This window comes from Canis aureus, chromosome 10, assembly GCF_053574225.1.
Source record: "Canis aureus isolate CA01 chromosome 10, VMU_Caureus_v.1.0, whole genome shotgun sequence".
In the NCBI taxonomy this organism is placed as follows: Eukaryota; Metazoa; Chordata; class Mammalia; order Carnivora; family Canidae; genus Canis; species Canis aureus.
Window position 1 is genome coordinate 1,302,823 of NC_135620.1, and position 27,686 is coordinate 1,330,508.

General features: G+C 43.9%; 1 protein-coding gene and 1 long non-coding RNA gene across 8 annotated transcripts in view; one reads left to right on the forward strand and one right to left on the reverse strand.

Moving 5' to 3' along the window:
- Positions 1-10,565, reverse strand: part of MGAT1 (alpha-1,3-mannosyl-glycoprotein 2-beta-N-acetylglucosaminyltransferase) — a 45,661-nt gene extending 35,096 nt beyond the window's left edge. The window contains exons 1-4 of one of the 7 annotated variants that reach the window (XR_013387331.1): positions 10,114-10,558; positions 8,826-9,256; positions 3,150-3,253; positions 1,119-1,378 (exon numbers count right to left, since the gene is read on the reverse strand). The gene's annotated coding sequence lies outside the window, so the exon portion shown is untranslated. Of the gene's footprint in view, positions 1-1,118; positions 1,379-3,149; positions 3,254-3,917; positions 4,092-8,825; positions 9,257-9,472; positions 9,975-10,113 lie in introns of those variants that run through there. The other 6 variants (XM_077911043.1, XR_013387330.1, XM_077911042.1 and 3 more) reach the window with 6 other exon arrangements.
- Positions 10,566-10,604: 39 nt separating this feature from the next.
- LOC144321818 (uncharacterized) lies at positions 10,605-15,172 on the forward strand. The gene is made up of 2 exons (XR_013387332.1): positions 10,605-14,383; positions 14,739-15,172. It is a non-coding gene; the product is annotated as an uncharacterized LOC144321818 (long non-coding RNA).
- The last annotated feature ends 12,514 nt before the right edge of the window (positions 15,173-27,686 follow it).

The following is a 27,686-nucleotide window of genomic DNA, read 5'->3' on the forward strand; positions in this document are numbered from 1 at the left end:
AAAAGCCAATAGTCTGACAAAAAACTTTTAAACTGAGGGGGTAAAAAGCCAAAACTCCTTATCTTTAGTTAGACAAGGGCAATTCACAAAAAGATACTGAATTGGTCCTTGGATACATGAAAAGATACTCAATTTCACTTATAGTAAGAAAAATGCAAATTAAACTATACTAAGATAAACTTTCTTACTCATCAGATGCAAAAATTCAAACAGTTGTCCTTCTTTTAAAAGTTTCAAGTGGAAAACAAGTTCTGATCATCCAAAGATGATCACCACATATTCACCTCACATGCTCTTCTTAACAAAGATGTAAGGCCATTCCTCTCAGTAGAGGTGAGGGATGTGGGGTCTCTGTTCCCTCTCTTTGATCTGTGACTATCAAGGAAGTGATCATGCAAGATTTGCAAAACTAGTCCACGAAAGGCAATACACGGGCACCTGGGTGGCTCAGTGGTTGAGCATCTGCCTTTGGTTCAGGCCATGATCCTAGGGTCCTGGGATGGAATTCCACATTGGGCTCCCTGCAGGAGCCTGCTTCTCATTTGGCCTATGTCTCTGCCTCTCTCTCATGTCTCTCATGAATAAATAAATAAAATCTTTAAAAAAGAAAATAAAAGAAAGAAAGGCGATACAGTTTCCACCTGTTGCTGCTGAGATGCATGCTCTTTGAATATGGCCACAAAGGTTAGAGGAAACCCAAGCCACACGGATAGAACACCTACAGGTATTCCAGCTCACAATCCAAGCTAAGGTTCTAGCCAACAGCAAGCATCAACCACTAGACATGGGAGGAAGCCTTTCAGATGATCCCAGCTCTGGCCACATCAGACTGCAACTGCATGAAAGACCACGAGCAAGAACCACATAGCTAAGATAGAAATAAAATGATTCTGCTGTTTTAAACCATTAAGTTCTGGGGTGATGTGTGATACAACAATAAGTACCTGAAATAATGAGTAAAACAGAATCTATGTACCCTTGATAAGCACAGCAAAGTGTTCCTTCTGTCCTCTGTGCTCAGGCCCCAAGTTCAAAATCTGAGGGCCTGCTTCCATTCATATTACCTTCCTTATCAGTAACTATTATTGAAAAATAAAAAAAACACTTAAGGGCTTAAATCAATAGCAATCATTTATTTCCTCTCAGTTTCAACAGGTCAGAAATTTGGACAGTGAGGTGCAGAGGGGATGACATGTCTCTGCTGCATGATGTCTGGGACCTCAGCTAGAAGACTCAAAAGCTGAGGGGTTGATTCCCCCTCAAAGGCATATTCTGTCACACATCTGCAGGTTGATGTTAGCATGGTTAGCTGGAGTGCTAGCTGCAACACCTCCATGTAGTCTCTTCACTTGGCCTGGGTTTCCTCTGAACTTGATGGCTGGGTTCCAAAGATGAGTGTCCCAAAAAAGAGAGTAAACCAGGTGAAACTGTATCCTTTTCATGATCTAGCCTTGGATCACTTCTGCCTTTTACTTGTAGGTCAGAGGAATCATGAGTCCCTAACCACACTCCAAGGGAGAAAACCACAGATCTCACCACTTGTGAGTGGAGAACAATGTCCAATTCTAACAAGAGGAATGGGATATTTATGGGATGACCAATTTGGGAAAATACAATGTGCCACATCTTCCTTTTCTAAAATGCAATAGTCCTTAACCTTGAACTGAGTTTCTATGTTCTGTTATTAATGACATTTGCCTGCAAGGAACAGATTCAAAACTCGTTCTGATATGCTAGTTTTCACACTCTTTCAGGTAAGTGACACAGCTGATCCACACCACCAAGTACAAAGACATCTGCACTGTGGTAGGAGATGAAGAGTATTTTTTTTTTAAAGATTTTATTTATTTATTCATGAGAATACACAGAGAGGAGAGAGAGAGGCAGAGACACAGGCAGAGGGAGAAGCAGGCCCCATGCAGGGAGCCTGACGTGGGACTCGATCCCTGGTCTCTGGGATCACACCCTGGACTGAAGGCGGCACTAAACCGCTGAGCCACCGGGGCTGCCCTGAAGAGTATTTTTAATGTGTAAAACCCTCAGCCAAATCCCAGGAGGCTCTGAGCGGGTCCCACCAAGCCCTGTAGGTCTCAATTTCTTCTCTGAAGGACTGTCTAGAAGCTGTGAGATCCTTTCTAACACTGATTCCATGGTATTCTGCAGCCAGTGCCTCCTCATCCCCCTTCCTGGCCCTGGTAAAAATATTTTTTAAACAGCAAGATACCAGATTGTCAACTTCCTTTCATAAGCAAGGAATTTTGAAAAAAATTCCTAATGAATTTTTAATTTATTTATGATAGTCACAGAGAAAGAGAGAGAGAGAGAGAGAGAAGCAGAGACACAAGCAGAGGGAGAAGCAGGCTCCATGCACCGGGAGCCCGACGTGGGATTCGATCCCGGGTCTCCAGGATCGCGCCCTGGGCCAAAGGCAGGCGCTAAAGCACTGCGCCACCCAGGGATCCCCATAAGCAATAATGAAGAAATCATACTTAGCTTCAAGAAAAGTATGGGAGTTAAGTAATATTGACAGGCTTTCCTTTCTACCTTTGTCTTGCTAAGTATGTTAAAAAGCACTGCCTAAAAAATTCAAAGTATGAAATACACTACAGTTAATGGAGACCTAACTGATTTACTTTCTTGTTCATTATTAGACTTCTGCTAGACTCCCACATCATGTTATCAGGCTCCATACTTTCACAAGGACGGAAGAAATGAAAAGAAGTTGAGAAGATACACTAAATAATTCAAGAGCTTAGAGAATAAGACCTATGAGGAAGGGATGCAGGTTATTCATCCTGAAAAAGGAAAGACTAAAAGGAAGTATGATGTCAGTGCACCAAAAAAGCATGAAGGCCTGAGAAACCCGGTAACTTTGGGCAAGTTGCTGGACCCACTTGTATCTTAGTTCCCTTATTTGAACAGGGAAAGAGTTGATTTGGATCTTCCTCGGGTTCCCTGGCTTCTGATGATGAAAAGGATAGCGACAACTTTCCCAAAGTCCCAAACAGGAAGTGAGTTTAAGGTGTCACATATGCCACTGAGACTAAACATAACTTCAATGCTTCCTAACTCTGCGAAAAGGACACGGAAGCAGGAATCCAGAAGATCTCATGGGTCTCCAGTAACGGGGTCAGACAGGGGTGACTCACCATGGGAGGCAGACTGAAGGTATGTAAGCATCTAAAAGACTCCATGGTCTGAAAACTGCTACAAACGACAGAGAATAAAGCTGGATCTCTCAGCCAGTGATGATCTAAAGCAAAGAGTAATTAAACAGGCCATAGGGGCAAGGGTTAACCAAGGTGGAAGCCTCACCCGGGGGCTGCCAACTAAGTACAAACGCCGATCAGCTGGCCACACAGCCTTTCTGCTCCGATTTGTAAGATGGGAGCCCTGTACATCTGAGGAGCCCCCAACACCCCACACCCTAACAGGTAGGAAAATGTTTTCTCTCCAATTTACTATTTTTACATTGAGTCCATTCTTCTTTGCGGCTGAGGGGAAAGAACCCTAGTTAGTACCAGTGGAAACTACCCTGGGGTGGAGTTTAGGGAAAGCGACCTCCCCTTCCCACTCCCCAAACCTCTCCAACAATCACACCTCCCGCAGCCCCGCACCCACGCACGCCCAACCACCAAGTTTCACAACGGCCTCCCTCCCCGCGGAGCCCGCCCTCCCTCCCGCAGCTGGAGGCCCGGGACTTCAAGAGCCCAACTCTAAGTTCCACTTCCCGGGTCGGGAGTGGTGCGCGGCCGAAGCCCGCGGCTTCCGGGCACCCGAAGCGCTCGGAGAAGAGCCGCTTCTCCAGCCGGGACCCAGCCCCTGGGGCGCCCTCTCCGCTCCCGCGGGGACCTCCATCCCCTCCCCGAGACAAGCCTCGGAACCGACGGACGCCGACGTTTCGGGCCCCTACTCACCGGGTCCTCCGCACTCCCTGGCCCTCAACTTGGAGCGCCCCGGGGCGCGAGGAACGAGCCCGGGGGCCCGGCGCGTTCCAACCACTCGCGCGGATGCCGGTGCCTACCTCCCGGCCGGCCCCTTCCTACATTCGCCCGGCCCGCCCGCCAGGCGAGCAACGTGGCCCTTCCCCGGGAAGGGCGGGACGGGGAAGGGCCGAGGGGCGGGACCTGCTGCCAGTACTCGCGGGGCCCCTTCCTCCTGGCCGGCCTCCTCCGCGGGGCTTGGCAGTTAGCAGCCATCAGGATCCCAAGTTTTTCAGGGTTCCCAACCTCGGGAGGCGCTGTGTTGACAGTTGTTACACTGGGCCCTTCCCTGCTCACAACCCTGAACCCGACCCGGTGGAGACTTCCGGAGTTTTGCGCTCCCAAGCCCTACAGCCTCAAGGAGTTGATGGGGATCCCAACGTGAGGTGGGCCGGCCAGCCCCACAGCTCAGCTCTCATCAACCTGCTAAACTCGAGCTTCCTAGAGGGAGGAGTTGGGACAACGGAGGGGCCAAAGGGTGCAGCAGGGCTGTGAGGACAAGAACCACGGTACCAAAAAAAGACGCCAAAGAGGAAACACCTGCTGCCAAAAGCCGAAGGGGCCAGCTGTTTTCCATTTTTCTTTTTTTTTTTTTAAATACTTTGTTTTTTCCTTTCGATGTGGGGAATGAGAGCTGTTCGCTCTGAGTATAAGAGCAGAGACAGACTTGTTCTGGGATAAGAACCATGAGTCTTAAGGAGTAAAGGAATTAATCTTAGAATTTTGTGAAAGGGGGTGAGGCAGCACCCTGGAAAAGCCTTGATGTCTTCATCTAATCCTGGGAAGTGAGAATCTACTGGCTACTCATGCACACTCAGGCTAGGGCCAGCCCTACCATGTGACCAGGACACATTCTACAGGCACCGGGCCTTCCCCGAATCCACTTCCCTCTGTGTTCCACACAGCAGGCAGGAACTTAGCAGTGTGTGGTTACTGATTTTGCTTACGAACTTGTTTCTACAGGAAACCAGGAATCATGAACGGTTTTAGAGAAACAAAATGGCAGGGCCTCCTCCTCAGCCTGGAGCTAAGGAAATAAACTAGTTGCACAGAGGCCTCCACTTGTGGAACCCTCCCAGCAGTCTGCAGAGTGTGCATTAATTATCATCCCATTCTACAGATCAGGAGTGTGAATCTCAGAGTAAGTGCCAACTGGCTGAAGGTCACAAGACATGATGAAGGGCATGGCCAGGTTTAGACCCAGGCATTCATGCACTCATTCCTTCCTCTTATATATTCTTGGGTGCAAATGCTCTGAGATGGCCATGTGTCCAGAATGACAGGTGCACAGTGGGGCAGCAGGGAAGTCCTGGTAGAAGCAACTGGAGCTAGCCCTGAAGGAGCAGAGAAAAGAGCTGACACATCACTGAGGCTGGACTCTGTGTGTGTGTGTGTGTGTGTGTGTGTGTGTCCAAGGTCTCCAGCTGAGCTGACTTCATGGACCATGGTAAGAAATGCACGCCCACACTCATATGTCAGCCAGTAGCCACTGTCTCTGCACCTTTGCCCTCTCTTTATGCTTTCTTTATGAAGGGAATTGTGAGATATGGGAGACCTACACACTCACACTCCATGTCAAGGTAAGAAGGAAAATGATCATTCCTAAAAGTGTAACGAGTTGAGAAATACTGGTTTGTAGACCCAAGATATCAGGAGCTAAAATCACCCTCCAGGACAAAGGACATAGTGAGATGCTGAAAGGTAGGGAGGACCAACCAGCCCATGAGATGTAATGTTCCCATCTCTAACAATAATCCTTCTCTATTGAAGGCAGTTCAAAGAGGACAAGAATGGGGAACTGTTTGTGCACCATAACTCACATCCAATGACTACAATCCTTTGTTGAAATTCCAAGGCTCCCAGGAAGATCTAAGGGTAGAAATTCCCCAGCTGCAAAAGGACTATCCCAAGCAGAAAGAGCCTGGTTAGAGAAGTGGTTTGTGCTGAATTCTAGATGGAAACAAGAGAAAACATTTGGTCTGAGAGGTAAGAAGCCAGGGTGGTAAGTGCCACATTGACCTGGAAAAAGAGGCCCTGGGCTTTTGACGGAGATTTCATGAGGAGGTGTTTTTGGGGTGGGAAGTGGGGGCACAGGGAAGAAGGGCAGAAACAAGGAGCTAGGTGCCTGGATTCTGGGAATGAAATTGGAATCGGAGTATGTGAAAATGGAAGAAACAGGAAGATCTGCTCATGAGATAAGAGAGAATTAGAAGCAAAAATAGTGTATCCTGCTCACCCCCACTACCTCCGAGAGAAGACTGGAGAGATGAGGAGAAGGAAGTGAAAATTGTTCCAACTTCCCATAAACCATACCTAAGATACCTGAAATTGTTTACAATTTGGAAAGAATTCATGCTCTGAACTTAAGGCAGATTTTGGCTGGAAACTATCAGAAGTAAAATCAAAGGTTTAGATCTGTGTCTATTTTTCCTTCTCCCATTCTCCCAACATCCCTACTCCCCGTGGATACCCAGAGAAACAGCCCATCAAGATCAAAGAAAAAAGAGATGAATACAATGACCAGTGAGCATTATCTGTAAAACGAAACTTTTGGTTAGCCACATAGAATTCCTTTTGTATGACAGAATGGTATAAATAAATTCAGTTAAAACACATACATAACTTTTGGTTAGGTCTATCACTGGTCTTGGCTAAGTGGTCTGAGATCCTAGTATGAGGATGATGTGAGAAGGCAGATGACTGTCTTGAGAAGGCTGTCTTGTCAAAGGGTCAGGACTAGAGCTTTCAGTAAAAATGACAGAGGAGAGGAATTCTGGTTAAGTCTAGGAAGGAAATGTCTTACCAGAGATGCTGTCTGATAGGGCACTGAATTCCCCTCCCTGAAGGTTTGCAGCAGAATCCAGATGGCCCTTATCAGGTCAGATGCTGTAGACACAGCACCACACTGGGCAGGCAATTACAGTGTCTGCTTCTCCACACTTAGGAAAGCCCTTTATGCTCAGGGCTTCTGTAGCTTCCTTCCCCTTAAATATCAAACTGGGGAAATAATCCCTGTTCTCTTCCTTACAACAACATGGTGACAGAAAAGTGACACAACAGCCTGGACGCTTCATGTAACATGAACACCATGTAAATACAGCACAACTCTGTGGTACTTTAAATGCTTCTAAGTGCTCAGAGGCCTTCCAGGTAAGATGAGAGTTGCAGATGCATCCTGGACCAGGTATGCCTTGCAAGGACTGGCACCAGGAATTTGCTGGGCCCAGCTGGGGTAGGTGACATGCTACCCTGACATCCAGACCTTCTAAAGTAGAAGCTTGGCCTGAAAGGTATAGCCCCAAGTAAGCCTCACACCAGAGAAGAAACAGCTCACTACTGGGGGAAGGCAGGCAAGAAAAGAAGGAGGAGGGAAAAAGAAACTAAGTCATAAATACTATCATTTTCAGCTTGCAAAGGACCTTAGTTCTTGCTGCCAGCCCCCAATGAATATGAGATGTTACACATCCAGTGAGAGGCAAAGATATGCTAGAAGCCAGGCTTCCTGCCCCGGCACCAGGTCACCACAGCCCTCTATCAAAATTCTCAACACATCTCCTGTTTGTCGTCACTATGCCTATCTTGAACCGGAGTTCAAGGAAGGAGCAACAAGGAGTGACAAGAAGCAGTTCCCTGCTTAAATGGGAAGAGAACCTGCAAAAAATATAAAGGGCTAAAAAGATGGCAGTCCAAAAAAACTGTCATCTTAAAGAGCAGGAGAAAATACCAGGGTATGCCACCAGAAGAAAAGGCTCAGCAATTACTCCAAGAAATGGGGCTCTGTCTCCTAACCACACACTTGGCCCTTCAGACTTATACTTTCCTCCACCCCTCTTTAATCTGCTACCCCCAAGAAGCACACTTGTCACAAGTGTGGAGAGCCCTAAGGACCAGAATCCCTCAACCTAAGTTCTCCTGGACTTATGCACCTTTTCCACCATCACTTGATGATCTCAAGTACTGTTTAACAGCAACAAAATGAGATAAATTCAGGGTAGGCTTTTAATTGAAGACATCAAAGGTTTTTGCCAGTACACTAATTCAAGAAAAGAACAGAACCCCTAATTCAGTTTTTGTATGTAACAATTATACAAGCATCATCAAGCAATGTCAATGGTACTGTTTTACATGTACATGGCCCTGGATACTTTTCAAAATCTATCCTTTCGTTTGCTTCCAGTAACAACGTGTGAGAGATGTATAAAGTTAGTTATGCCCGTCTTTTGGGTGAACAAAACGTGGCAGAAATAAACTGACATATCTAGGGTGCACACTAACAAAGTCAGAGCTAGAATAAAAATTCAACTGATCTCAAACATGTATTCTGTTCCTCTGCTGTCACCTGAAGTTTCATGGCCTAAACCCCCTTATAGACAGAGGAGAAAGAGAGATAATTTAGGAAGTTATCTAGACCATCTTCAATCCTCCCCGCCAAGGCAGCTCTATTCAGTTAGTTCCCCAAAACACAGCAGCCTGCATCTGCCTGGGTAATCTAGAGTCTTACTTAGCCCTAATGTGTTGAATCAGCGTTAGCCCTTATAATCTAATTCAACCTCTCTTCAGAAGCCTAAATTGTTTTCATGTTCTCCTAGGCCTGATTTCACAACTGCCATTGCACACAACCCCTTAGAAGGTGCTCCTTCTGCCTGGGTAAAGAGAGGCTGGAAACAAGTCTGCATTCTAAGAGAGTGAAACAGATTGAAGCTTCCTTTGTACCCATGTGGTAAGGGTTCTCATCAGGCACTTCCTAAATGGCAGTGTCCCCAGATTTGCCCCACTGAACATTTTCTGCACAAGAGCAGCAAGCAAAAAGGCACCAAGTGGGAAGTGAGACACGAGACTTACCTTTCTTCTCTTCTCTTAGCTGCTACCCTGGAGATCACCAAACCCCCTTCCAGCAGTCCATTTCCAAAACTTAGAATACCAAATCAGATACACCAAAGTGCAGTTTCTCTCCTCTTATCCAGGTCCAAAGTCCATGGCTGAGTGGACTCTGAAGGGGAGGAGTCTGGGGGGGGGGGAAGGGGTATGTCCAGGCCCCTCCCCCCCCACTGCAGGGTTCAGTGTCCCTCTCAGGGGTCTGTTACATTCCTTCATTCAGCTGGTTTATTTAGCCCAGAGTCTGGTGTCTGGCAGATCCCAGGTTCTATCCCATCTCTTGCTCAGGGAAGGGAAGCCATCCACTGTGAGGGCCGGCCCGTCTGTCTTCTGCTGGGGTTCATGAGAAGAAACAAGCCATTGAACCGGCATGGCCAGAGGCTGATTTCAGTGTTAACCTGTGGAATATTTAGACATTATGACATTTTCTAATCTATTATTTGCCCAAATGGATTCCTAAGACCCCTTAACTAAATTGTTTTTTTGTACATTTTTTTATTGGAGTTCGATTTGCCAACATATAGCGTAACACCCAGTGCTCATCCCATCAAGTGCTCCCGTCAGTGCCCGTCACCCAGTCACCCCATCCCCCCGCCCACCTCTCCTTCCCTTACCTAAATTAGATTCCTTTACTCTGCTCTATCATCAATCGACTGTCTTGTAAAAAACAGAGAAAAGAACATCCTTCTCCCCGCTCTCTTGTTCTTGCCACACACTAATCTCCTGCATCTCCCAAGCTTCTTAGAGTGTTCAGTTTTTTAATCAGCTCTCCCTGAATGAACTAAATCCATCCCAGACCTAGATGCTGGCACCTTGCACATACATTCTTCGCTCCTTTCCCTTCACCCTCATCTCCCCCTCTGCCTCCAAGACTGTGCCAGGGATGTGATTCCTCATCTCAAACTCTTCCCGGGGCCACTGGGAGAACCGTCCTGGAATAGAGGCCTGAGTCCTGCCAGCAATAGCTACACAGTTGGGAAGACCCTTGCCAGTCGCCCCCTCCCTTCTAAATTCATTCCTAAAGGCGCGCGCGCGCACACACACACACACACACACACACACCCTTCCTTCCTGTAGGGGCGTGGCGTTCACATGACCCCCGCCCCCCGCCACGAGTTTAACTCCTCCCACCCTTCTCCTCCGAACCCAGTGCTCTGTGTTCGCCGCAGAAAGGAGTGACACTGCGACCCTCCCTGGTCGCCCCCGCCCGCACGCTCTACAGCCCGGACGACCCTCGCCCCATCTGCCTCGTTACCTGGGTCCCGCCGGCCGGGTGTCAGCCGGAAGCCGAGGCCCTCCCAGGTCCGAGTCCAGGCCCCAAGCTGGGTCCGGACAGGCGGCCCAGACCCCACCCCCTGGACCCGCGGCGGCCGGACCCTCCCCTCGCGCTCGGGGCCCCCCTCCCACCCTCCGCCGCATCCGCTTCCGCCCGTGGTCCGGAAGTGAGTCCGCAAGTGCCGCCTCCCCTGCTCTGGCCTCATTCTGCCACCGTACCCTTCTCCATCCCACCCACCACCACCGCCACCACGAGAGCGCGGGACGTGGGTCCGCACTGTTCCCAAGACTGAAGACGAGGCGTGGGCAGGGCCAGGTCTGAAACAGAACGGAGCTCGGGGCTACAGCACGAGAAGGGGCGGGGCACAGAGCACGGCGAAGGGCGGGAGCTCGCGTCGCTCGCACAGCGCAGTGACAAGTGCGCATGCGTCCTGGCGCCTCGGCGGGTCGCCCGTGTGGACGCCTGGCGGGTCTGCGGGTGGGACTGGGGCGGGGAGGGGGTGGGCAGCTTGGCCGCTGCTGGCCCGAGGTCGCCTAGCAACCGCCCGCGGACCGGAAGCTGCCGAGGGCTCCGGCTGTGGGTGCTCCCGGCGAGGAACAATTCCGGAAGCGCCGAGGGCCGTGTTAGCCGTTCCCGTGCTGACAGCTCTGCGGCAGGACCGAAGGAAAGTTTTATTTTCTTCATCGCTCACTTTTTCTCGCTGCCTCTCTCGCTCAGGCAAGACGGTTCCTTGGGTCAGAAAAGAGAAAGAAAAGGGTAAGAAGAGTACTCTAAAATGAATGCCCCCTGCCCCGCGCCCTCAGTAACGTACACGCTGTGCGAAGCAGTTTACAAGCATTAATACTCGAGTAAAGTATTAATACTTTATTTATTTGAAGGTTTTATTTACTCATGATAGACATAGAGAGAGAGAGAGAGGCAGAGACACAGGCAGAGGGAGAAGCAGGCTCCGTGCAAGGAGCCGGACGCGGGACTCGATCCCGGGACTGCAGGATCGTGCCCTGGGCCAAAGGCAGGCGCCGAACCGCTGAGCCACCCAGGGATCCCCAGTATTAATACTTTAAATCATAAGTAGCAGGTGCCCAAGTTACCCACAACTTCTGTCTGACTTGGCTTAAAGTAATAATACTTTAAAGTATTAATACTTGCGAAGTATTAATAATATTCATACTCCTAGTATTAATACTCGGTTACCATCCCAGAACAGCAGAGAGCCAGCCTGCAATTTCAGGACTAGAAAGCAGTAGAGGTGGCCTCCAGCCTCCCAGTCTGTAACACTACCGGGTGCTGCCACTATCATGTTCCATCTGAGACCTCTCCCGGAAGAAACATTTCCATGCCTGCAGGGGACTTCCAAGACCCAAAATGGCCCTGATTGTTGTTTGTTTTTTCCTAAATATATTGGCCTGACTTACTCTTAAATTCAACTTGAATCCCAGAAGGAGCCACTGCTAATTTTTGGAGTTCATATCTCATTCCTTTAATGACATATCTTAGAACCTTGCCAAGACTAGGAACGGATTGGCAGCCTCTGTTTTTTCCTCCTTTCTGAAAATGCTACCCTGAGCTTCAGACTTCTGGCATATCTTCTTATTATTTACGAGAAGGAATATGTATATTTGGTCTTCATTTCATTCCTGGCTCAAAGTTCCTAAAAAACCTTGGAATTTCTTAAGTGATAAGAGCACTAGGAGCATCATTTGTTCCAATATTTGGTCATTGACTGTGGTTCCTTGGGTACAGAAGCTTCTCTACTTTACACCCTCCCACACCCCACCCTATGTATCTCTTCATCTGGCTGTTCATCTGTATCCTTTAATAAATTGGTGAATGTAAATAAGTGTTTTCCTGAGTTCTGTGAGCTGCTCTAGCAAATAATCAAATCCAAAGGGAGGAGATCCTGGGATCCGCCAATTTGTAGCCAAGTCAGACAGAAACTGTGGGTAACTTGGGCACCTGATCCTTATGATTGGTTATCTGAAGTGGGGTCAGTCTCATGGGACTGTGGGACCTAATGCAATAGCTACCTCCAGGTAGATAGTGTCAGGAGTCAGTTAAATTGTAGGACAACCAGCTGGCATCACAGAAAATTGCTTTGTGGGAGGAAAAAAAACCACACATTTGGTGTTAGAGGGCATCAGAAGTGAAGAGTTGTATAGAGTAGAAAAGACCTATGGAAGGAAAGTCTGGATTTTTCTAGTACATATATTAGTCTGACTTGCTCAACTCCAAGCTGAATCCAAGAGGACCTATAAGTAATTTTTGGAGTTCACATGTTCTGTAGATGGATTTGCAGCCCTTGCAACCCTTGTTTTTTTCCCCATTTTTTGAAAATTGAAGCCTAGGCCCCAGTCTTCTAGCATATATTCTATTCCCATGATTTCTCCAGATCACTAGCACTGACTAAGGTATATTTTTAGTACCAGAAATGTACTGGGAATGTCAAGAGTCTTGAAATGATTTATTTGGGAAGATGTCATCACAGTATTAGAAACATTCTTAAAACAGAATTTATATTGCTATTACAGTCAAACATAACAGATCCACAAATAAGTTCTTTCCCAACTCAGACATATTCGATACAGCTGTCTTTCTCTTCTGACTTAATGGCAACTCCACTTGATTTACTCAGGCCCAAACCTTTAGAGCCATCCTCATACACTTCTCTTACATCCTGTACCCACATGGTGGCGGAAGAGTAGGGTCCCCAAGTCCCCTGTCCCCACCAAATTACCTAGATAACTTTCAAATCATCCTGAAAACCTACGAATTTGGCTTGAGATTTAAAGAGAGAACAGCTAGAATGCCACAGTGAGAAGAGTTCGCGCTTCTATCAAGGTAGGAAGACAGGGGGAAAAAAATAAAGAAATAAAAGGCATCCAAGGGGCAGGGGCCCAGCGAGGAGCCAGGCTAAGGCCGTGTGACCCTACTTTCAAACTATATCTAGTATCTAACACCTCAGCATCCCCACAGCAACCTCCATCCCTCACCCAAACAACCAGGTCTCTGCTGTATTCCCCTACCCCCAAAAGCCTGATCACCATACAACAGCCAAAAGGATCCTGGCATTTCTCCACTCAAAACCACACAGTGGCTTCCCAGTTCACTTGGAAAAAAAATCCAAAGTCCTTAAAGAGCCCAACACCACCTAACTGCCCTGGTTTTCTCTGACCTGCTCTCCCTTTGCTGATTCTGACTCAGCCACACTGCCTTCATTGCTTTTCCTTGAACCCATCTCAAGGGCTTTGTACTGGCTGTTCCCTCTGCTTATAAAGCTCTTCCAGATATTTGCCTAATATACGCCCTCACCTCTTTTAAACATTTTCTTAAATGTCACCTCAGTGAGGCCTTCCCTAACCAACCCATGTAACCCCCTCACAGCAGTGCCAGTCTATCTTAATCAGGTCCAATTTTCCATAGCACTCACTTATCAACGAACATGCATTATGATTACTACTTCTTGTTTGTCTATCCCAGCTAGAATATAAATTCCATATTTGGAATTTATGGCTTTCTAATAGACATATTTGGCTTTTGATTCCTTGCTTTATCCCAATGCAGAGCCCTTAGTAGGTGCTTAACAGATATTTGTGGGATAAATGAACAAATAAATAAACTTGAACAGCTATTTTCATGAGTATTCTCACATGTAGAGAGAAACTATAAGTACAGTATACTTTGCATTATGATTTTTTTCTCACCATACCATGGATACTGTTCACATTTCTAAATATTCATAATATGCTTTTTTTTTATTTTTTATTTGTTTATGATAGTCACACACAGAGAGAGAGAGAGAGAGAGGCAGAGACACAGGCAGAGGGAGAAGCAGGCTCCATGCACCGGGAGCCCGACGTGGGATTCGATCCCGCGTCTCCAGGATCGCGCCCTGGGCCAAAGGCAGGCGCCAAACCGCTGCGCCACCCAGGGATCCCCATAATATGCTTTTTAAGGATAGATTTTTGCATGCTTGTTCTAATAAGTCAAACAATACAGAGAGTAGTGTCAAGAAAAAAATTAGCTTCCTTCCCCCTCTAATCCCACCCTGCTGAAGGGCACTACTTTTAAATTTAGTGGATATCCCTCCAAATATTTTCTAGACACACATACAGACACATAACAGGTACAGATTTCACAGTTCAAAGACAGGTAATGCCTAAATTCTACCTTTATTTTTTATAACTCAAGTTATTTTTTATTCTAGGCCTTCTTAGCTCTGATGGCAGGAAAACAATCTAGTTAATTCAAGGTAAATGCTAGAAGTAAATGTTTATTAATGATTAGTTACAGTTTACTTCCAGTGAATTCAGAATTTATTAATGCCTTTTTTTCTATCCTTTTATCTTCACATAATTACCCGGTCTTTAAAATTATTATAAAAGAAATGGACATTCATTACAGAAAAACAGTAAACTGTAAATAAGCAAAATGAAAAATAAAAACATCTAGAAATAATCAAGCCTATGATCATATTATAATTAGATTAATATATTATGAACATTTTTCCATGTCAAAAAAATACTTCTGTGTCATTTTTAAAGACTGCTTCATATCCCATTATACAAATGTACCATAATTCTAGTCCCTGTCTTTTTTACATTTAGGTTGTTTCCAGCATTTCACAAAATTACTTGTAGCTACATCTCTGTGCACATCCCTAATTATTTCCTCAGGATAAAATCCTGGAACTGTTGTCAAGAGGTGCACTCATGATTGAAGGCTTTTGATTCATGTTCTCAAGAGACCTACATAAAAGTGAGACTGCTTTAACACCAGCAGGTGGGAGACTCCTTTTCTCTGCCTTCCTACCAGCACTGTCTTACCATTCTTTGTCATCTCTGCCAATCTGATAGAAGAGTGGTTTTGTATTGTTTATAAGGTGTGTTTTCTTCATTACTGGTAAAGTGGAACCTGTTTTTATATCACTCTTTTCAATTGCCTACTTTCAGTTTTGCCCATTTGGACTTATCTTTGTGTCACTCATTTGTAAGAACTCTTTATAGAATATAAAATAAAATATTGTTACTTATATTGCAAATATTTTCCCAGCTTGTTACTTGCCTTTCAAGTCTATCTTTGTGCTAATTTGACATTGCAGGTGTCAGCAGCAGTTAGGCCAGAAGTCTGGTCTTGCTGCTCATGCTCTGCCTTCAGAATAAATATTTAGGAGTACACTAGAAACGTTTGTATCTGTTTTTGCCAATGTGATACAAGGAGCAAATAAGGGGATGGGACCATAGTCTCCACATAAAAAGCCACGAATCCCCAGATGAAGATGTTTGGGGATAATTTGCATTTTCTGGAGAGCATTGACAGCTAGTGCCATCCTAGACTTTTGGAGATAACAATTTTAAATATGTTATCCCTATTAATTATCCCTATCCATACACACATAATTATCACGCCATTATTCTTCTGTGTCAGGTGGATATAGTCCTGACCGTGAGCATGTTCTGACTTTGTCTTCTCTCATTCTCTTTGGCCTGGTGAGTGTTCTTTCCTAAAACACCCTCCTTCTAAATGCCTCCAATAAAATCTGATTGACTAAAATCAGACCATTTTCTAAACTCTACTTCCTGCAGCAAATCCAGGAGTTGAGGTTGGCCTTTTCTGGAACACTGAAGACAGATAACACCTACTCCCTTTTTCATGTTCCTTTTGGCTTTAAAAATTTAAAATTAAAAAAAGGAGAGTGGGGAGAGCCAGAGTTGCACTTCGAATATAGGACTGAGGAGGATGTAACAAGCTCAGACATCACCACAGTTAAGTGTAAAGCTGGACTTCTTAAAGACACTGTAAGGAATCCTAGTAAATCCCAGAATATTAAGAAGCAACTTGAGATGAGTGGCAGGTGCAAGATACTGGGTATTTCAATTCAGTCATGGGATGAAATCTACTTAAGTACACTTAGAGTCACAGCACTTTCTTCATGTCACAATGAAAGACCATTTTGTATCTGGTCTTTCTTTAATAAATGGTATTATTATTTTAATTTATTTTAATTTTGAGCATTTCTCCCCAAATAGATTATGAGTTTCTTTAGGACAGAGACCTGGTACCTTAAAACACTCACATATTTCTGTATTGGTTTAATTCAGTGAACATTTATTTACCTGCCAGCTCAGATCCTGGCTCCTCTGATTTCTGTGGTGGAAGATTAGGTTTTCTTTTCCGAGGTGCAGATAATGAAATCTATCCTTCACCCCTGCCAAGGTATTCTTGAGGATCAAATGGAACAAGGGCTGTGGGAACTCTTAAAACTGCAAACAGAAATGTAAATATCTATGGGGTTTAGAGGTTTACAGATAGCAATCAGAAAATGCCACGGTGGTGGTCACACTGAGTTTTCATGAGCAATCACTTAATGCCCTCTCCATCCAAGGAAAGAGAAAGCCCTGAGGCCCACCTTCCCCTGTTCCCCCTTAGGAAGCTACTCTATTTCTCACCTGGCCTGTCCCTTTCTCAGGGCTCTCAAAGTATGACGGGTCATAGTGAAAGCTGATCTGTTTTTAAACACCTTTCTTTAACAATGATAAATTCTATCACTGTGTTGGTTTGTTTTTAAATCTGTGAATTTGCATTTAAACAAAGAGCATTTTGCTCAGATTAGTACTTCCTTAAACCAGCTCCATTATTGAAGTTGTCCATTTACCTAGTGAGTATAAAAAAACCTTGGCTCCAGATGCCAAGAGGCTGAGGCTTCCCTCCTGAGCCTCCAAAGATGGTGGGGGTAGCTGGGAGAGAGAAAGAGGAAAAGGAGAAGGGAGAAGTCAAGGGAGCACAGTCCAAAACAGAAGTGCCTTTTGCCTTCAGTATTTATCTGAATACTGATAAATATTCAGTATTTCCCTCATACTGAATGTCAGAGGGAAAGAGGAGACTTACTCTCAAGAAAGAAAAAAGAAATTTACAAGTATAAAACTGAAGACATTTCAGAAGTACTAAAGTAAAGTGTTTAGAAGGACAAAAAGTCAATTCAGAGTACCTCCAGGTGTTACGTGGGTCACCAGCAAGGTCTTAATGGGAAGGAGAGAGTAGCTCCTAGTTTGGGGTCAGGAATGCTTTACTTCAAGCAGAATCAAGCTCAAACAGGAATATTCCTACTCCTTATAATCTAAGCTGGTTTGGGTGTCGGGGTGCTTGGATCCTAAAGGTCCTGACTGCAGTGACCAGCTCTCACATACTGCAACCAAATCCTTCAAAGCTTCTCCTCATACAGGAGCACTTGAAAGTAATTGGGAGAAAAGTTACAACTATTACCCCCAAACTATCATTAGAACCTCATCATAATTTATCTTTTTTGAAATGAGTTTTAAACCAGAATGGTCATTCTAATTATTAGAAACATTTTAAATAACTTTTAGTAATATTGATTAGTCATAAATAGTAAAGGACATAACATAAATCTTTCAAAGTACCATCTCTGATCTTTTGCTAGATGTGTGATTTGCTGTTTTCTATCTTACTCTGGGACAAGGGTGTGGTCCACAAGTGTCTCCCATCCCCCCAACTCCACCCCACCCCCGCAATAGGCTACTTCAGAATAATGGAGGAATCTAAGTTAAAGGCAACCCAACACCCCAGCAAACACTCATCTGGAATCATCTGGAAACTGTTTAAGGGGGAAAAGAAAAAAAGAAGCCACAGGCTTCTGGGAGTTAATAATCCTTTCCTGTGCCTAGCAACTCCCAGCTGTCTCACTCAGTGTGGCAGTCACCTGTGTGCTGTGTCACGCACTGATTCAGTCCTAGTACCTGTTAGCAGGCTGGCCCAGCTAAATAATCAGACCCATTTGAGATCTTGTCTGTGGAAATATCAAGCTTGCATGCTTGCAGGTTTTTGGTTTTTTGTTTGTTTTTTTTAAGATTTATTTATGTAGGGGCAGCCCTGGTGGCTCAGCGGTTTAGTGCCGCCTTCAGTCCAGGGCCTGATCCTGGGGATCTGGGATCGAGTCCCACGTCAGGCTCCCTGCATGAAGCCTGCTTCTCCCTCTGCCTGTGTCTCTGCCTCTCTCTCTCTCTCGTCTCTCATGAATAAATAAATAAAATCTTTAAAAAATATATTTATGTATTTGAAAGAGAGCATGTGCGCAAGGAGGAGGGGCAGAGGGAAAGGGGAGAAAGAATCCCAAGCAGAGGGTTACTAAGGAGGGCACTTGATGAGATGAACACTGGGTGTTATACTATGTGTTGGCAAATTGAATTTAAATAAAATATTTAAAAAGAAGAAGAATCTCAAGCAGACTCTCTACTGAGCAGAAAGCCCAATGCAGGACTCAACAAGGGGCTGGATCCCATGACCATGAGATCATGACCTGAGCTGAAACCAGGAGTTGGATGCTTGACCTACAAGCCATCCAGGCATCCCACATGCTTTAATTCTAAGATACTTTCTTGAGTGGGCAAAAAACAATAGAATTTCAGTAGAGAATGGGATGTGTATGTTTGTGTGTATATGTGTGTGTTTGTGTATAAAAAAATAACTTACTTTTTTCTGGACTTTGACAATACCTAGAATACCACAGGCACTTCATTCCAGGGAAGAGACCAGGGATCTTTGGTCTGAGAGACATGGAGACTCCGAATTCATCTCCCCTCCCTTAGGCTGGGTTCTACTTCATTCTTCTCTTCTCCCACAAAATCTTTGGAAGTCTTTTATTACCATCTCAAATGCTACTCCCTCTTTGAGACCACCATAATTGTCAGCACTGATTCTTCTTTGCCTTGTATTGGAATTTATTGTGGTGCAGCTGTCCCTAGTCTTATTCCTTTCCATCTTCTTTAGTACCATCCAACCCCCAGCAATATCTTGGGGGACTGGAGTGGAGAGTGAACAGCTGTAAGGTGTCACTAGATGGGAGCAGCCACAGAGGAAACCAAAGTTTTAATGAAGCACTATATGGAAATCCTGCCTGGGAAGGTGTGGAATCAAAACTAAGAGGAGTGGGAGAGAGATACAGAATGCTGAAGACTTAACCTAATCATTTTGAGAAAATGAGAACAGAAACATGACACAGTGAATGAGGAAGGACTTTGGGCTAAAACCTGAGTGAAATTTACAGATTCCAGTAAGCCAAATCCCTAAAAAGAGATCGGCCATAGTCTCATAGATACATAGTAAAATGTTAGAAATGAAGTTGTAAATTGTACAAATTTGAGCCCAGAGGACCAAGTTTGTAGGGTAATGGAAAATAGCATAGGCATTCCAAGAATAATACATTGTTTCCCCATTAAAAACGTTAAGGAAGGGGATGCCTGGGTGGCTCAGCAGTTGAGCCCCACATTGGGCTCCCCACAGGGAGCCTTCTTCTCCCTCTGCTTATGTCTCAGCCTCTGTCTCTGTGTCTCTCATGAATAAATAAATAAAATTCTTAAAAATATAAATATAATAAATGTGATACTAAAAGCACTGTCCAAATGGCCTTTAAATTTTATTTATTTCCTCCTCTAAAAGGAAGGTTTTTCAACTTAAAATTCTATGGAGATTACCTGGTTTAATTCCTCAGAACTATCCCAAATGGTTTTGAAAGAGTCATTATTTCTAACATCCAGTGAACATATGATGCTTTTACTTAGGAAGAGGAAGAAAGTGTTTACAATCTCACTTTGTACTTCAAAAAAATTCTATAACATTTAGCTCGTGATTCAGAAATTATAAATAAAGCTGTTTTATCATCCAATGTTACTGAAACACCGAGTCCTGTGATGCTTTAGTCTTTATGGTTCCAGGGGTTTAATTTTTATTTTGCACTTTTTTGTAAGAAATAGCTTATGAATCCTAAGTCTAAATATTTATTTCCTACACCAATTGCTCTGATCTCCGTTTCTGCAAATTTTGCTTTTATGCATGGATGAAATGGGTTTGCTGTGGTTTCTTAGTGGGCTATACCAGATACACCTGGATCTGAAATTAATCTTGACACACAGGAACACTCTAATTTTGAAAGGAATATAGAAGCTTGATGCCTCGGGACGCCTGGGTGGCTCAGTGGTTGAGCATCTGCCTTTGGCTCAGGTCATGATCCCAGGATCCTGGGATTGAATCCCACATTGGGCTCCCCACAGAAAGCCTGTTTTTCTCCCTGCCTGTGTCTTTGCCTCTCTCTGTGTGCCTCTCATGAATTAATAAATAAAATTTTTAAAAAGCTTGAAGCTTCAATGTCCTCTGCTGTAAGATGGGCATAATAAAAGTACTTAACTTGTAGAACTGTTGTGGGGTTTATATAAGAGGATGAATGTGAAGTCTGTTGTGGCAGAGATGATGCTATATAATTCACCAAATCCTGTTTCTGTTTCCCCTTCATGACGAATGAGACACATTTTCAACCTCCCTTGTATTGCTCTGGGGCCATGTGGCATGGGCTGTTTCCAGGCTTGGCTACCCAGCCTGGCTATCATGGGGGACATATGCTCCAAGTCATGTGGCTGTAAGGCATAGGAGGGTGTCCTACCCCACATAGGACTTTCTTTTAGAGATTTTATTTATTCATGAGAGGCACAGAGAGAGAGAGACAGACACAGACATAGGCAGAGAGAGAAGCAGGCTCCCTGTGGGGAGCCCCCCATGCAGGACTCTATCCCAGAACTCCAAGATCACACCCTGAGCCAAAGGCAGAAGCTCAACCACTGAGCCACCCAGTGCTCCCCCATATAGGACTTTATGTGAGCGAGAAACCAACCTTTATTTGTGAAGAATTGGGGATTTCTCTGTTATTGCAACATTGCCTGGCCTACCCTAATACACTTGACATATGTATATAGTAAACAGTGAATTTTAGCATTTAAGCTATCTATGAACCAATATGGAACAATTCCTTGCATATATGTTATTAAAAGAAAAAAAGTCTAGACAAAGAACAGAGTATTTAGTGTTCTCCATTTTGCTAAGAAAAAAGGGGAAATTAAAATGTGTATTAACCCTTGAACAATACAATTTGAATTGAATGGGTTCACTTATATAAGTACAGTATAGTACAATACAATACTGTAAATGTATTTTCTCTTCCTTATGATTTCCTTAATAACCTTTTCTCAAGCTTATTTTATCACAAGGATACAGTATATAATACTATAGTGAGATATTAGTAGTTAAGTTTTGAGGGAGACCATATCCTTAATCCTTGTGTTGTTCCACAACTGTAACTCCATATTTGCTGATTTTTGCAAAAAGAAATGCAGGAAAGGAGAAATCAGAAATGAATGAAAATAAAACAGAGTGAAGAAGATGCGCATGGGAGTGAGGCTTCTCTAACTAAATGTGTTGATTGATTTTTGAACCATATATTTTTTTTTAACTCAAAAACAGGGGATCCCTGGGTGGCTCAGCAGTTTAGCACCTGCCTTTGGCCCAGGGCGTGATCCTGGAGTCCCAGTATCAAGTTCCACATCGGGCTCCCTGTATGGAGCCTTCTTCTCCCTCTGCCTGTGTCTCTGCCTCTGTGTGTGTGTGTGTGTGTGTGTAATGAATAAATGAATAAAATCTTAAAAAACAACAACCTCAAAAACAAAAGTTAATCATAAAGAAAATCCATTAAACCTGGAGCTTAAAAGAAACAAATAACCTAACTCTATATAAAACTAGTTACTGAACCAACAAGGAAAGAGAAAGTTATTTTGGGTAACTTAACATACTATTCTGACTATACCCTACATTAATATTATTGGTAACCAAGAATTTCCAACATCAAAGGAAAAAGAAAATATAAAAAGAATTTTAAGAAAAATACTGTTTAATAATGCCAATAACAATATGAACTCCGGCAGCCTGGGTGGCTCAGAGGTTTAGCGCTGCCTTCAGCCCAGGATGTGATCCTAGAGTCCCAGGATTGAGTCCCATGTTGGGCTACCTGCATGGAGCCTGCTTCTCCCTCTGCCTGTGTCTCTCTGCCTCTCTCTCTCTCTCTCTCTCTCTGTTTCTCTCATGAATAAAAACAACAACAACAAAAAAAACAATATGAACTCATGCTACTTCATACACACACACACACACACACACACACACACACACACACACACAAATATATTCCTACTTGTGTCCCTGAAGAGTCTAGAAGAAATGACACCCTGGTATAGCAGTGAGCACAACTAGCCCCCATACCATGCAACTCCTGATGTTATAACTGGTTCAGACAAGAATAATCAATGGGTACTAAAACCATTACATAAAAAGTAGTTGGGCCATAGAATATTCCTACAGGGGCAAAATAGCACTCCACAGATCATTACTAATTTCAAAGAGAAAGATGTTTCTTTTGGTATTGGACCCAATATGTGCCCATTCACACAGATGCTTTTAGCCCTGCTTACTTCTCAAGACCCACTTGTCCTGATTCCTGGCCCCAGTGATGGTTGTAAAGCTCCAGCCTCCATCTTGTCACCTCACCTCCTACAAGACATCTCTGTCTTTGGCAAGGCTGTCATTACACCAGAAAGGTAGACAGAAGCTCCCATGCCCAAGTCCAACACGGGACCTACAGAAGCCCTGGCTTTCCCAGCAGCTGCCCACAAGCACTGGTAACACTCAGAAGTACAGGGGCATTAACACACTGCACACTTTGTGCCAGAGAAGGACTCTACCCAGAAGCAGTGGTGCCAAAAAAAAAAAAAAAAAAAAGAAGCAGTGGTGCCACAGAGCACCTCCAAAGATGTCTCACATGACCAAGTGGAGCTGCTTATGAAACCAGAGCCAGCTTGGCAACAAACCACATGGTATTCATTTTCTCTCTTTTTCTGCTTCAATTCTGTTTTTCCACCTTTTTTGCATTAATAGGATTGCACTTGTCATAAAACTTTAGCCTGTGAACTTTGCCTCAGTCTCCATTTCCAGGGAGACACTTCCTTGTGGTGGTTTGGCAGTCACTGTCTTAACCAAGCCATCACTTTCAGCATAACCACTAGTGGAGAAAACCCAGTGTATGAACATTCTTATGAGATGCCTCTGAGGTATTCAAAAAAAAAAAAAAAGAAAAGAAAAGTTTAACCTAAACCTAATCAAGTCTCCAGACTTAACTTCATTTTAAGGATAATACAGGTTTAAAAGTAAAAGAGAACACCATCCAAATACAATCAGACGAATGTGTGACTTTCTATAAGTTATTTGGTCTGGATTCTTGAAAAATCAGCATAAGTCAAAGCCAAACCGAAGATGGAGGAGAGTTTCCAGATTAACCTCCAGATGGAATCTGTAAACCTTAATTAGATCATTGGGGAAATGAATAGAAATCTTTAGGAGACAAGTGGGAAAATTTAAATACGGCTGGGGGACGCCTGGGTGGCTCAGCGGTTGAGCGTCTGCCTTCAGCCCGGGGTGTGATCCTGGAGTCCCAGGATCGAGTCCCACATCGGGCTCCCTGCATGGAGCCTGCTTCTCCCTCTGCCTGTGTCTCTGCCTCTCTCTCTTTCTCTGTGTCTCTCATGAATAAATAAATAAAATATTAAAATAAATAAATATGGCTGGGATATTAGTTGTGATTGTAGAATGATTGTTAATTTTCTTAAGTGTAATACTGGCATTGTGTTATATAGGAGATTGCCCTTGTTTTTAGGAGAATCATGCTGAAGTATTAGAGATCATGATGTCTTCTTATTTTCAAAACTAGTGTATTTTGGTGTGTGAGGAGAGGGGAGAGAAGGAGGAAAAGCAAATATGCTAAAACATTGACAACCAATGAATCTAGATAGAAGGACTTTGTGGTTCTAGTCTTTAAGCATTTTTAAGTGTTTTTAAATTTTCACAACAAAAAGTTTGATGATAAATACCAAAAAACAAAAACAACAAACAAAAACAACCTAAGTAAAATTTAGGATGTATTTGTATTTGAAGAAATGTTTTAAGCTATGTTTCATTTTCCTCAGTTTCAAATAAGCAGCCAGTACTTTATCAGGGACTAATTCATCTACCTCAAAATGGATATTCACTCCTAAATTGCTGTGCTTTCAAAAGCTTTTTACCTCTTGCATATTTCTAGCAGTATCCCAGGCAGAAAAAATTGGATGCCAATTCTATACACCCGAATTCTTGGCAGGATAGTCAGCAAGTAGTACAGACAGCTAAGCTTCCTTTAAAAGGCTGCTTTCATCATGCAGATTTTAAGTGCTGAGGTGCCCAGGCACCATGGAGAAATGATCCTTTAGAGGCAAAGTTTGATTGATCTGGTAGATGCATCAGTTGCCTTTGCATGCATTCCAAATCTTGTATAGGAGGCCAACTGGAATGGCAGCTTTCTCTACAGCTATACTAGCAACAGACACACTAATTAACTATTTAATATGGTGAAATACATTTATTTCAGGCTTTTTTTTAATTAGCACTACCTCCTGACTCAAAGAGAAAACTCTTTCAAACATTTTAGTGAATGTGACAGTTTCACTTGTGTCTTAAGACAGACACAATTTTCCATTATCATCATTCTCCCACAAAGAACCTGCACTTCATTTTTAAGATGCCTCCATACAGAGGAGCTCCCAGGCTGCTCTCTCCATTTCAGTTGGCCCAGGTCTGCCCATATCCAGGGCTTCCATTCACAATTTGGTCCTCTCACATTATATTCATGGGAACTAAAAGCCAACTAGGCAATGCCTTGGACTCCTAAAGGACCCCCCCCCCCCCAGGTTGGGTTGCCTTCATTCTGTCCAGGAAGGACCCCTCTCATACCCACTAAATTCTTATGGTACACTAATATGTGTTCTTCTCACAGAGCTCCTCAGTGAAGGCTGAACTCATGGCTAATACGTGAAGTTTCTGCTGCATTAATGCTGCAAATGAGCAACCCAAATCTCAGTGGCTCCCCGCTCCTCCACTGAAAAAAAAAAAAAAGCCATTTGTTTTTCTTGCAGTTCAGCAGAGGCCGCTCTGCTCAGGCCATGAACAGATTTAGGGTATCTCCATTTGTCTTATCCTACTACCTTCCTGGGCAAGCTCTTCTCTCTCTCTCTCTCTCTTTTTTAATAATAAATTTATTTTTTATTGGTTTTCAATTTGCCTACATACAGAATAACACCCCAGCGCTCATTCCGTCAAGTGCCCCCTCAGTGCCCGCCACCCAGTCACCCCCATCCCCCGCCCACCTCCCCTTCCACCACCCCTAGTTCCTTTCCCAGAGTTAGAAGTCTCTCATGTTCTGTCTCCCTTTCTGATATTTCCTACCCATTTCTTCTCCCTTCCCCTCTATTCCCTTTCACTATTATTTATATTCCCCAAATGAATGAGACCATATAATGTTTGTCCTTCTCCGATTGACTCATTTCACTCAGCATAATACCCTCCAGTTCCATCCACATCGAAGCAAATGGTGGGTATTTGTCGTTTCTAATGGCTGAGTAATATTCCATTGTATACATAAACCACATCTTCTTCATCCATTCATATTTCGATGGACACCGAGGCTCCTTCCAGTCTGGCTATTGTTAACATTGCTGCTAGAAACACCTGGGTGCAGGTGTCCCGGCTTTTCATTGCATCTGAGTCTTTGGGGTAAATCCCCAGCAGTGCAATTGCTGGGTCGTAGGGCAGGTCTATTTTTAACTCTTTGAGGAACCTCCACACAGTTTTCCAGAGTGGCTGAACCAGTTCACATTCCCACCAACAGTACAAGAGGGTTCCCTTTTCTCCGCATCCTCTCCAACATTTGTGGTTTATTGTCTTGTTAATTTTCCCTGCCTTGTTAATTTTCCCCATTCTCACTGGTGTGAGGTGGTATCTCATTGTGGTTTTGATTTGTATTTCCTTGATGGCCAGTGATGCAGAGCATTTTCTCATGTGCATGTTGGCCATGTCTATGTCTTCCTCTGTGAGATTTCTCTTCATGTCTTTTGCCCATTTCATGATTGGATTGTTTGTTTCTTTGGTGTTGAGTTTAAGAAGTTCTTTATAGATCTTGGAAACTAGCCCTTTATCTGATACGTCATTTGCAAATATCTTCTCCCATTCTGTAGGTTGTCTTTGAGTTTTGTTGACTGTATCCTTTGCTGTGCAAAAGCTTCTTATCTGGATGAAGTCCCAATAGTTCATTTTTGCTTTTGTTTCTTTTGCCTTAGTGGATGTATCTTGCAAGAAGTTACTGTGGCCGAGTTCAAAAAGGGTGTTGCCTGTGTTCTCCTCTAGGATTTTGATGGAATCTTGTCTCACATTAAGATCTTTCATCCATTTTGAGTTTATCTTTGTGTATGGTGCTGGTGCAAGAGGGTGGTCTAGTTTCATTCTTCTGCATGTGGATGTCCAATTTTCCCAGCACCATTTATTGAAGAGACTTTCTTCCAGTGGATAGTCTTTCCTCCTTTTTCGAATATTAGTTGACCATAAAGTTGAGTGTCCACTTCTGGGTTCTCTATTCTGTTCCATTGATCTATGTGTCTGTTTTTGTGCCAGTACCACACTGTCTTGATGACCACAGCTTTGTAGTACAACCTGACATCTGGCATTGTGATGCCCCCAGCTATGTTTTTCTTTTTTAAAATTCCCCTGGATTTTCGGGGTCTTTTCTGATTCCACACAAATCTTAAAATAATTTGTTCTAACTCTCTGAAGAAAGTCCATGGTATTTTGATAGGGATTGCATTAAACATGTAAATTGCCCTGGGTAACATTGAAATTTTCACAATATTAATTTGAGCAGACTCTTCTCACAGAGGGTGGCAACTGTGCCAGTGGGATGAGGAGAAATGTGACAGGCCCCTTCAGGCCTTGGCTCAGAACCAACACATTGTCACTTTTGCCCACATTCCCCTGGCCAAAGCCGAACATCAGTGGCGTAGGAAAGTACTCTTCATCTTGGGGAACCTTACCAAGGGCAGGAAGGAAGGAGGAGTAGCAAGCATATAGCACCATCAACCTCAGCCTCCCTTGTAGCTTGCTGTGTCCTTTCAACTGCATTCTGGCCAAAGGGATGGGAGGGAAGCAATGTGTGCAACCTCTAGGCCTTGCACTTGTAAGGACTGGGCATGCACTGACTTTGCCCTGCCCACCAGCGGAGGACATGGTGGGCTGCAGCAGTCACCTGGCCCAGAAGCATATGGCACCACTGTCCCTACCAGTCCTACCTCTGCACTGTTGTCTGTATGTTATTTACATTGGAGGATTTTTGCATCTCTGTTACCACTTCTGAGAACCCTAGCTAGGACAGTATTAATTAATTAATTAATTAATTAATTAATTCAACTTCTTGGCGACAGGCATTGCTCCAGGCCTGGGAGGAAGTGATTTGGCCTTTCTGCCTCTCGTCTGTGGTGGTGGTCACAAATGTGATAAAATTGCATAGAACCAAATAACACACGCACATGCCCATACAAGTACAAGTAAAACTGAGGAAATCTGTACAAGATCTTTTGCTTGTACCAATATAGACATCCTAGTTGTGATATTATATAATACTTTTGTAAGATGTTACTATTATAGAGAAACTAGGTAAAAGATCTCTGTGTTCTTACAGCTGCTTGTGAATCTAATGATCTCAAAATAAGTTAGAAACAAAAAGATTGGATTCTGGTCTCTTTGTGCTTATAGTCTAGAATGATGTAAAGAGAAAATCCAGAGAAACTTATTTGATATGAATATTT